The sequence below is a fragment of the Cupressus sempervirens genome, chromosome 7 (assembly GCF_028749045.1).
Source record: "Cupressus sempervirens isolate cs-2001-9-10 chromosome 7, ASM2874904v1, whole genome shotgun sequence".
Classification (NCBI taxonomy): domain Eukaryota; kingdom Viridiplantae; phylum Streptophyta; class Pinopsida; order Cupressales; family Cupressaceae; genus Cupressus; species Cupressus sempervirens.
Window position 1 is genome coordinate 183,215,522 of NC_143124.1, and position 12,735 is coordinate 183,228,256.

Here is a 12,735-nt window from a genome sequence, read left to right on the forward strand (position 1 = left end):
GGTTGGAAGTCAAGAATTCTAATATTTTAAACTTATGCCAAGGAGATGTGGGGCCTATCTGGGTGAGATGGCCAATGAAAATATGACAAGTGGTGCCTAGGGATTGGGAAAAATAAGGTAAAGTAAAATTAAAATAAAAACCAATATCCCTCCAATTTGAGCATATATTCTTAGAAAGTTGAAAAGTGAAAATTTTGAAATGAAATTGAAAGTTCTTATAGTTCAAACTATATAATATTTTCAATTTTTAAATGTCATGTTCATGGCTCGAGGCCTAATTTTTCAAATGCACTCTAGAGGGGCCATTTTTATCATAAATATAGAGTATAATATACTATCAAAAATGGGAGAAGCTGAATTTTCCATTTTCATAGTCAAAATTTGCGAAGGTCTTCAATAGCAAAAATTATAGGCAATTTTTTAAATCCTGGGAATTCTCAATAATAATGAGGATTTGATTCTCAAGTGGAATAAAATCAAATTAAGATCATATTTAGATGAAATTAGATTCACTGAGTGCCCACCAAGAATGAAATAAATATTTTGAAAGTAGTTGCAGATGATAAGGCTTTGTTAGTAAGAGGTAGTTGAAGATTTACATGATTAAGGGTAGTAGAGGACAAACAAAATCAAATTAAAGACTCTTGCACATTTTGGATGCTTATCTAATATCCCATCAAAGGAGGGTTTTCTTGTCATTTTAAGGAGATATTTTTGCAAGTATGTTATCTGATAGTGATGAGATTTTATTTTTGGTTGAGGAGAGAAGAGATAAGTTCTACAACAGTAGGAGGAAGAGTTTCATGTGGACACATGGCAGTATTAGATTTAATCTGGGAATTCTTCTGTCTATTTATACTCTTCTTCTCTCATTTTCTTGGGTTGGTTCCCATGTTTTTTGAGCAAGTTCTCAAATGGGTTTCCACCATTCTCAGCATTTTCCTTTGTTATGAATAGCATTGTAATTTCTTATAAGCATTTTAGATAATATAGTCATCTATTTTGGATTTTCTAAGTTTTTGCATACATTTGATGTATTGGTTTCAAGGAAATGAATACAAAACTTTGTTGAAAGTTTCAATCTAAACCTTGTCTCGTCTTTATCGGTTTGTAATTTTGTGTGATATATGTACAAAGTGCATATTGTCCAGTTGCAACTTGGCTTTGAAGTTGTATTCCATTGTGTATTTTTTTGTTGGGTCAAGGACTTAAGTAAATTTCTTGATATGCATTGATAGAATTGCAAGGATCACAAGAGGATTTGATAACTATGAGTCTCATTTTGAAGATAGATGTTTGTTTGTAAGGTGAATGGATAGTTCTGATATCTAGGTATATGAGTATGTCTTAGGTATCCTTATGTATGTTCTCACTTATTTAATGCCCAATGGATAAGGGAGTGATCATCTTGAAGATTACATGTATATTTTTTTTTGCATATGTGGGTTATGTTGATTCAAATCTTTAATCAAATATCTTTTCCCTTTCTATTATGGAGCTGAAAAGAGTTTCCCTCACTTATTTTATCAAATTCAAGAGTTATATTATTAGTTATTTCATATCCATGATTGTTTGCATAATCATAGAAGAATCATGGTTTTATCTACTTCATATACATTCAGTGTATGTTTTGGAAATAGGTACCATATGAATGAATTTGAGGTCCACCTGCCTAGGTCTTGCAGAGCATGAAGTAAAAGGAGTATAGCCTTATAGTTGGCCCCGGTACCTAAATAGGTACATTGAACATGGGAGTTAGCTACCCCTAGGTGTATGTATTCCTATCACTGGGTTATTAAAAAATTGTTAATTCAAGACCCACCAGATTTGACTAGGCTCAATTTGTTCTAGTTATTGGTTTGCCTTATATTTAGGTTGTTAGAGGTTATGAGTCTTATACCCTAAAATTATGAGGAAGGTATGGTTTTTAACTTATCTTTTCCTCTATGATGTTTTACATCATTTTGCATAGATTGGAGGTCCTACATTTCATTTAGGCAAACAGTTGAGAAAGATGTCAAATCTTGCAAAAGTTATCAAATAGTTCAAAATGGTCAAAAACATGTGAATTAATGCTATGAAGCCTAAATAATGCCTAGAAATCATAAAGGGACCATTTTGGACTTACTTGGAAAGTTCCAAGTGATAAATATCCAAAAATTGCAAAAATGCAAAAGTTGTTAGCAACTTTGAAAAGTTGCATGACAACATTTAAGCAGGAATTGGACATGTTGTGAATTTCAGGTTGATGATTACCCTAACTATATGAAACCTCTTTATAAACATATAAAACCATGAAATAAACCCATTCCAACAGTGGGAAGTTGTAAGAAGTGACTTTTGAAAATTGAAAGGCACGAGTTGTTGTTCAGAATTGACAGATTTCTAAGTTTTTGATTGCTCAAATGCCATAATGAATTAAATGAATCTTTTTCTCATCTCATTATTTTATTTCATGCTCTTACATTAATTTTTTATTTATATTTCAAGTTTAAAGGAGCTCATTTGTTTATAGTTGGAAATTATTTTATACATAGGCAATCTATTGTTCTTATTTTGTCAATTTTGGGAAATATGACTCCTCCATGAATCCTCACCATGGAATCATCATGGCTTTGATGGAAATGGAATTTGAGTCTTTTTATAGTGTATATACAAAAGGAGAGGCCTGGAAAAACCATTTTTCCCTATTTCGAGTGATGCCCCAAGAAAGCTTTCAATATATAGCTAGGCGATCACAGTGCTAGCAAATGCAATTTGGTGGATTCAATGTGTTAGATACTTAAATCTAAGAGTTTAAAAAGGAGGGATGTGTGAAGAATCCATTTTCCAAAGGATAAGGTTCCAAGACTAGTTTTTCTATGTCTTTTATCATACCCTAGTGAAGACTAGTTGGAAATGCTTGAAACCCTTGTTTTTAGGCATTAAAGTAGCAAGGGAGTGTATGAATGGGTTGAGGAATTGAGACCCATAATATCTTATATTATTTCCAAAAGGGTACACATATCTAAGATTTTTTTCCACCTTGTTAAGAGAACTTTGGATTTGTAGCCCAAAAACCTACTTTGGAGGCCTAATTCAACTAGGCCTAATTAGCATAATTTTGTTAAGTTTGAAGGAAATGATAAGGAGAACTATGGATTTTGAAGCCATAAGTTTGGTAGGAGTCCAAAATCTCTCAATTTGAATCCCTCACTTGTGGTTAAAAGTGGAATGTCTATTTTTGGTAAAGTTGTGAGTTTGGAAACAAGTTGGAATGTTCCTAAGGTGGATACAAGTTGTAAAACCATTGGTGTAAATGGATAGTGAATGTTGAGGGTAGGATAGATACTCTCTTGAGGTTAGAGTAACAAAGAGGAACCCTAATAGGATAGAAGAAACCCTAGGTAAGTCTGTAGTGAAGAATAGGATAAGATCTAATCCAACTTACATTAGATTGGTATTAGAGCCACCAAAGATTTGGGGCTAGTGGCATGTCTTTGTATACTGAAGAGTTAGTAGGGTAAGCTGAAATGGTGAAAAATGCAAAACTATCCAAGAAGGTGAAGGAGCCAAAAGAAATGAATATGCTCCTAGAGGAACCATAGAAGAGACGAATAAAAAATTGGAGGAAGTTGCTAAGGCAATCAAGAAGATAAACCAAGAAGGAGAAACTAGTAATAAAGGTAAGGAAAAGGTTGATGAGGAAGACATCATATTTGAGCCAGACCCTCCATTGTCTAAATAATCTTTTCTAAAAGCCATCAAGGCATTGGGTGGAAAGGCCCTAGAAGGATTCCCTTTTTTAAGTGTGAAGATGGACTCTAAACTTGTAATGGAATGGGTTGAAGGGATGGAAAACCACTTTGAGTGTGAGGGGTTCACTGAAGCATAAAAGGTTAAGGTAGCCAAGTCTAAGATAAGAGGATCAACACTAACTTGGTGGAAGTATATCCAAGAGGAAAGGGAGAAGATGGGAAATAAACTAATTGCAAATTGGAAAGCCATGGTGATTAAGGTAAAGGAACAATACCTACCTGGAGACTATGAGATTCAAGTACACAAGAGGAAAAGCTTTAAAAAAAAGGATATGGATGTGGCAACATATACTAGAGAATTTTAGAAGTTATGTTTTAGATTAGGGACTCAAGAAGAACCTATTAAAGTGGCTAGGTATCTAGGTGGGTTGAAGTGGAACATACAAGAAGAAATCAACATATGGACACCTACAATAGTCCATGGATGTTTCCAATTGGCACTGAAAGTGGAATAAAAGAACAAGAAGTCTAACACCAAATTTAGAGGCAAAGGTAGAGGCAAAGATGGTAGGAATCAAAGAGGTTATGGTGGTAGAGGTTTAGACTCAAGAATCCAAGGGGAAACTAAGTGGACTAAACAACAAGAAGGGAACTCCAATAGAGGAAGTTTCATTAGGGGAAGAAGTTCTAACAATGGCAGAAGAGGAAGAAACAGCAATCAAGGTAGAAGATACTAACTTTTTCCTCCATGAAATGCTACCATTGTAATTAGGTGTCTAGAAAAAGGCTCCAACTCCCAAGGGAGTGTAAAAAAGGTCAATTACATACAAGAAGAGTCTAGTAACAATAGCAAACCATTTGAGGTGCCCTTAGAGTTAGAAGAAGGGGAAAATTTAATGATAAGAAGGACATTGATTAATAAACCTATCAAAGAAGAACCAAGCCAAAGAAGAGCACTATTTAGGGTGAAGTGCAAGATGATGGGAAAAGTGGGTAAGGGTCATCATAGACTCAAGTTCCATAAATTATATCATATTAGAGGAGGTAGCTAGCAAATTGAACAAGAAAAGAATGTTGGTATGTTTTTCATTGTGCCAAAAGCTTGAGCTATCAATGAACATCACAAACACCAAACTTATCCAGATCCATGAGAGGTGGTTAAGCCATGTTGCAAACCCTAAAGGAGATGTTGACCACCAAGTCAACAATCTCCCCCTTAACACCAATTGAAGGTTTCACACGAACGGAATGAAGGAGACCTCCCGAGATTTAAGCCCAGAACCCAAGGCTCTAATGCCAATTGTTGGTATGTTTATCATTATGCCAAGATCTTGAGCTATCAATAAACTTCACAAAAACTAGACTTACCCAGATCCATGAGAGGTAGTTAAGCCATGTCACAAACCCCAAAGGAGGTGCTAACCACCAAGTCAATGAAGAATTTTACATATCAATCCCTACAAAGTTAGATGGATCAATAAAGAACAACATGTTCCTGTAAGTGAACAAACATGGGTTGAATTCTTAATAGGAAGGTATAAGGACAAGGTGTTATGTGACATTTTACCTATGAATGCATGTCACCTTCTACTAGGAAGGTCATGGCAATTTGATAGACAAGCAATGCATGATGGAGCCAAGAATGCATACTCCTTCAAGAAAGATGGTGTGACCTTCAAGATCCAATCCTTAATAGAAAAATGAGAGGTGAAATATCCAAGTCCTAATGTCCTCATGGTGGATGAAAATGAGTTCTTGTAGACCTTGGAGGAAGTAGAAGGAGTAGGGTTTTCCCTAGTGTTGAACCCTAAACAAGAAGTTGTTGATAAGTTAGGAAAGAAAACAAAGCTTCCTAAAGAAGTGCAAGAAATGCTTGAAGAATACAAGGATATTGTTAGTGATGGATAACCTACTACCCTACCTCCCAAGAGACCTATTAGCCATCAAATTGACTTCATTCCAAGAGCCACCCTTCCTAACAAGGCTACTTATAAAATGACCCCTCAACAAAATGAGGAAATTACCAGGAAAATCCAAGAACTCTTAGACCAAGGCCTAATTAGGAAAAGCATAGCCCTTGTGTTGTGGCTATTATTTTAGCACCCAAAAAGGGGAGAACTTGGATACTTTGTACCAATTCAAGAGCCATGAATAGGATCACCATTAGGTATAGGTTCCCAATACCTAGGATTGAAGACCTAATGGAATATTTAGGGGAAGCAAGGTACTTTACCAAGATAGGTCTTAAAAGTGGCTATCACCAAATTAGGATAAGGTAAGGGGATGAATGGAGAACAACCTTCAAGACCACAAAAGGTTTGTATGAATGGATTTTAATTCCATTTGGCTTATCAAATGCTTCATCTACCTTTATGAGGCTTATGAATGAGGTATTGAAGGATTACATTGGTAAGTTTGTTGTTGTCTATTTAGATGACATTTTTCTTTTTAGTAAAACTAAGGAGAAGCATATCAAACATTTAAAAATTATTTTCAAGAAATTGTATGAAGAAAAGCTAATGATCAATTTGGAGAAGTGTGACTTTATAAAGCAGGAGCTAGTGTACCTTGGGTTTGTTTTGTCTCAAGGGAATCTCAAGATGGATCAAAGTAAGGTGGATGCCATCCTAAACTAGCCTGCTCCCAAAGTTGTAATAGAGGTGAGAAGTTTTCATGGCTTAGCCCAATATTATAGGAAGTTTATCAAGCATTTCAGTGTTATTTGTGCTCCTATATAGACACTATCAAAGTTGGAATGAAGACAAAGTTTCATTGGACTCCTAAACCAAATGATGGGTTTCAAACACTCAAAAATAGGATAGCTACTCATCCATACTTGTTCTACCTAGTCTTGACAAGATCTTCATAGTGGAGTGTGATGCTAGCAATGTGGCAATTGGGATAGTCCTAAGCCAAGAAGGGAAGCCAATGGCTTTTCATAGTGAGAAGCTAAATGATGCAAAGAGAAAATACTCTTCCTTACTATGACCTAGATTTGTATGCTCTAGTCCAATCTTTAAAGAAGTTGAGGCATTACTTGCTTCCAAAGGAGTTTGTAGTGTATTCTGGTAATCAAGCACTCAATTTCTTTAACTCCCAAGACAAACTTAGTAGCAAGCACATGAAATGGGTAGAGTATTGTTGGTGAACAGATTTGTCTTCACACAAAAAGATTACAAAAATGACCCAAGAATGCCCAAAATGAAGACACAATAATCTACCAATAGTTGGGTCACTTTGCCATTGGATTGAGCAAGCACCCTCTAAATTTTATAGGGTAAAAATCCCCAATTAGATATGAAAAGAATGAGATTTAAAATGCTTTTAACTTGAAAGCGAAGGTTGTCCTCACTATTCTTGGATAGCAAGAAAATAACTAAACAACAACTAAAAGAAATAGAAAGGATAAAATGAACAAGTTGTCTGACACATGCACAATATAATTATCCAACATCAGATAGAGACTTTAATAGTTCAATATTAATTCAATACTAAATTGATAGCAAACAATCCAAAGCAAACTTTCTCATTCCAAAAACAATCCTGTTCAGGTACAATGTTGCAAAACTAAAACATGGCATAGCTATTAAAACTTTAAATAGAAGTTCACAGTCTAATATCCATCAAGAACTACTAAACCTATACATTTTAAATCCCTCTTACATGTGGTGCATAGTCTACCTACTTAGAAAAATAAGAACCCTTTTTCTATGCTTCTCTAATCTATTTATCTTCCCCCCTTTTCATTGATCTTTTTTTAGTATTAGTAACTAGTTTCCAGAATACTCCTTTCTTTCCCCATCGAAAAACCCCCTTCAATTTATAAATGACATCAGCTCATATCCTATTCAGTTTCGTAACTAATTCTTTAAAAGTTTTGATTTTCCTCTTTACATCACACCTTGGGTTTAACATTTATAAATGTTATGTTTATAACTAAATAATTGTAACGCCCCGCTCGGGAACCCAAGAGAAATAAACATAACATGTTACAATGTTTACTAAACTTTTTTTTTTTTTGAAGTTTAAACAACATCAAGATAACATTAATGCGGAAGCAATATGAACATACACAACAAATACACATTTGCAATTACAGATATAGTTTCAATTCCTCAAAGGTTCCTTTACGTTGAGTCACATTTAATAATTTTAAATTAATTAGTTTAAGTTTCAAGTACAATATCACATGATCATAAAGAAATAACAGATACATAAATCGCATAAGCAAATGCATAAGTATAAACAATACAATGAAAGTACATCCAATCAATAACATCCACTGCACATGTCGCAGGGTATGTGAAAATAGATACTGTACAATAGAATACATGATAACATAAATACATTATCTGAAAAGAAGTCTCTGAGATAAGAAATAAGAATGATAAAGGTACATCTTCTGCAACGAACATCCAATAGCTAGCAATGTGAAGGGGGACCCAAATGGTAAGAAGACACTACCTCCCGACTGCGTGGTTACCTAGTCAGGCTTCCACTCCCACCGTGCAGGGAAGATAATGAACGATCCACATACGGCTATCAAACATAAAACATTCCTAGGCAAGGTACCCCTAATAGCCAAAACTACCTCAAAGATAACACATGCTATTCAAGAAGATAAAATAATCCAAAAATAAGAACACTCAAACCAATACCGACACCACATAACCAAACATCATACACGAACCAAGTATAAACCAAATACCAAGATCATAAGATAAAGTCAACAAAAGATAATCACCTCAAGTCAAAGCCCACATATCAAGAGTACATCATCCATGAATCACCAATCATCCTCAAGGAAAGTAATAACCACAATAAACACAATCAATAATAAGTACACCACTAGAGGTACACACAAAATCTACAAAGGAGACTCAGGCTACATACTAGGGAGTGTCATCACATGGCTACTTGAGTTACCCTGGACTGATCTCTTAATAGACCCCGGACCCTCAAGCGTTGAGTTACCCTGGACTGGTTACTCAGAACCCCGGACCCTCAACATCACACATATGGAAACTAGAAAGCCCTCTCAAGAAGACGAGGCACTCATCTCATTCCCATCCTTAGTCTATACAAGCACTAAAGGCATGGGTAGATCAAATATCTCTAACTTATCTTTTTAAGTGTGTTTTCCCCCCAAAAGTTTTAATTACTAGATTATCACTTATTACATAACTTGCATTAGGTTACCCTGGTACTGACCACTTTGGGTCCCGGACCCCTATGCAAGCCACTCCCAAGTCACGTACCTAGACAACCTCTCCTAAGCACATTAAAACACAGTTGTGTCCCATACCACAACACCCATAAAGATCAAACTCGGTTCCTTAACAGGCAACCTGATAACAAGATGGTTCTCCCATCCAAGTAAACATAATTTCTCCACAAGATAAACCTCATAAATATAATCTCCAATATAAATCACAAAACACATCATGACATCCAGCCACATAAAGGGTATTAAAGAAATCTGACAAAGCCTCTGGTGTACATCCTAGACTGGTCAAACTAGGTCAACTCCAAAATCCATAAGATAAATCCCCTTTCTTTTAAAATAACAATTACCAGTTTAGAAATTAATTAAATAATTAATAATAAAATTTATTAATTAATTAATATTTAACAAAAATATTTAGTAAAAAATATTAATAATTAATTAAAATAAATTATTTAAATTTCATTAACTATTAATTAAATTAACAATTATTAAAAAAAAATTATTAACAATTTAAATTTAATACATATAATTTAATATAAATATTATTTATTATAATAAAACAAAATTAATAATAAAATCTAATAATAAACATTAAAAGAAACAATCTAATTTTAATGCGAATTGTTTTTAAAATAATCGCATGCCTTTTAAAAGGCTACTGCCGGTGGCAGGCCTGCTGACGCAGGGCCTGCAGCAGCTCGCTTGCGCAGTACCTGCGTCAGCAGGGACTGCCGACGGCTGTACGCCAGGGGGGAAATTGGGGGAGGTCGTGGCCCCTAATTCCCAATTTCATTTTATATATATTTTTTATTTTTAATAAATTTTTATTTTCTTAATTTATTTTAACAAAAGACTTTTTCTCAATAATTTTATTTTAATAAATTTTATAAACATATAAAATTTATAAAACAAACTTTCTTTAAAATATATATATATATTTATTTATTATTTATTTTTATTTTTATTTTTTTTAATTATTTTCAATGTTAATCTGATAGAGAAAATTCGAGCAACTAATCGAATTTTCTTTTATTTTATTTTTTAAATATCATCAGCAAATATAGTCTGGTAGAGAAGACACAACAAATCATTCGAATTTCTAATTTTAAATATTCTTTTCCTTCAAACCCTACATGATTTAATTAATTTCCTCAATGATTCTTCTGTATAAACAATGAGAAACTAATTTAAACCAATTAGATCTTGAAAATAATCGAAATGATAAACAAAATTTCAGGAGACTAATTATCAATCAGTCAGATCGGGAACACAATCAAGATGACAAACATAATTTCAATCACCCAACAATCACGAAGCAGATAGATATTTCCAATTAAAATTGCATTCACGGGATTTCAAAACCCTACCTCGTACTGATGCTAAAACTCTAACAGCTGGATGAAAATTTCTACTGCAAGCAATATCCTTTAAGCTATGAAAAATTCCTTCTTCTCCAAACCCTCTGAATTGCTCTCCAAAACCTGTGTGTGTTCTCAAACTTGTCTCCCAAAAATCCCCCTTGAAAAATGAACCCTCAAATTGATAAGGAGTTCTCTTCCTACAATCGGGGCACTAATTGTGCATTTACCCGAGAGGTCTCTTGATCAATCTTGTTAACTCTAAAATCAACCTTTATTTATCTTATCTTTCATATTTTCATGCATGTTAAATGGATTATTAAATCTCTTTATTTAATTTCCACTCAACTTCTATTTTAATCAATTTATAACTTATAAATCTCATGCGCACTTAATGCGATTAAATATCTTTATTAATTTCACATGTTTAATCTTTTTAATTAATTTCTTTTATTTTCAACTCATGCATAATTCATGCGAACTATAATCTTTATGATAATTAAATATCTTTTCACTTTTAATTTCATTTTTAGAAACATAATTGATAAAAATATTTATTAACTTAAATAACAATAATATTTAGCATTTATTTAAAAATGCACTCTTAATATATTATTATTAAATTAAATAAATATAATCACGTTCTAAATTTAAACTTTAACTTTTATCTCCAATATTTAATTCTCTCTCATTTAATTAATTCATTCATGCACAATTAATTTCCTTTTTAAATTAAAATATTCTTTTATTATTCCTTCATGCATTTTAAGTGAATTATTAAATTACTTTATTTAACTTTCCACTTTACTTTACTTTAAATTAATTTAATAACCTTTTAAAATCTCATGCACACTTTCTTAGAATATCTTTATTAAGTTCACATGTTTTTTTATCTTTTAAATTAATCTCTTATATTTAAAACTCATCCATGCGAACTTAAATCTTTTCCATAAATTAATATCTTTTCCTTTTGAATATATTTTGAACGTTTTAATTTGATAAATATTTATTAACTTAAATAACAATAATATTTAGCATATTTAAAAATGAACTCTAAATATATATTATTATTAAATTAAATTAATATTATCATGTTCTAAATTTAATCTTAAAACTTTTATCTTCCAATTCAATTCTTTATATTTAATTAATTTCTCAATTAATTAAATATAATTAAATATTCATAATATCATAATAATTCTCTATTAAATTAAATTATTAATTTAATCTATTAATTAGACTTAATTAATAGAAAATACATCAAAGACTCACAAAACAGCATACGCATAAAATACTCACGGGTTTAAAAAGGGTAGACAGTCTGTTACGAGTCCTCCTTGCAGGACAAGTATTATAGGCTTATGGCTAGGATTGGACCTGATCATTATCTTCCCATTCTCACCATTTGAGTATTTGTAATAGGGCACGCTCATCCTGGCAATTCAGGGAAGTCGATGCCCGGTACCTGCATCCTGCATAAAAGATGAGCATGTACATGTATATAATATATCTAAACTAAACAGACAATGGCGGAGAGTGGTTCATCGTGTAGATCCTGACTAGCAGGTGACTACGACTCCCTCCCCTAACCACATCAAACACGTCAGACAGAAAGATAAAATAAACACACACACCATACACATGCAAGTATGGGGTAAGTATCATAAAAATCACAAGTCTAACATCAAATGCATACATATAATAATGCATCTCTATCAATACAACCTAATCATCATTAAAGACATCATGTTACCCTTTTTATGAAAGAAACCACATTTACTAACTAGGAATCATCAAAAAATCATTAACGTCATGAATGAAATCAACTAAGCAATAATAACTGATACATTTGTAATCAAAGACATGATAAAATATCATAATATTGTAAATCCAATATCTCTAAACTAATCAATGCACAAAATCAACCTAAAGCAAATTGACAATGATAACAGAAATGCGAACTAGGGGCAGGCACTACAATAATAAAGGTGCTCATAAAGTTTTAATAGTGAGTATGTATTTGAACAAGTAGCACCAACTCCATGCTCGAGAATGTATCTTGTGGCTTCCTCTTGTATATGCTTCCATCATTCCCAATAATATATATTACACATGCTACATAGATAGGTATTGAATATCACTCTATTTTGGAATTACTATTTTGAGTTTTCATCTTCGACCCCAATGCTTTCATCATCACACTAGATGTGTTTCATTTATAACTTCAAACCACCAAAGAGGTGAATCTACTAACTTGACGACTACATTAGCACTTTATCAATCATTTTGATGCTATCCATATCTTCTATCTAAATGTGAGGATCCATGTTCAAAGCCAAGCTTTGGGATTGCAATGTGTATCATGAAGGAATATTCACCTTTGAACCATAACGCAAAGTTATTGTGAATTGTA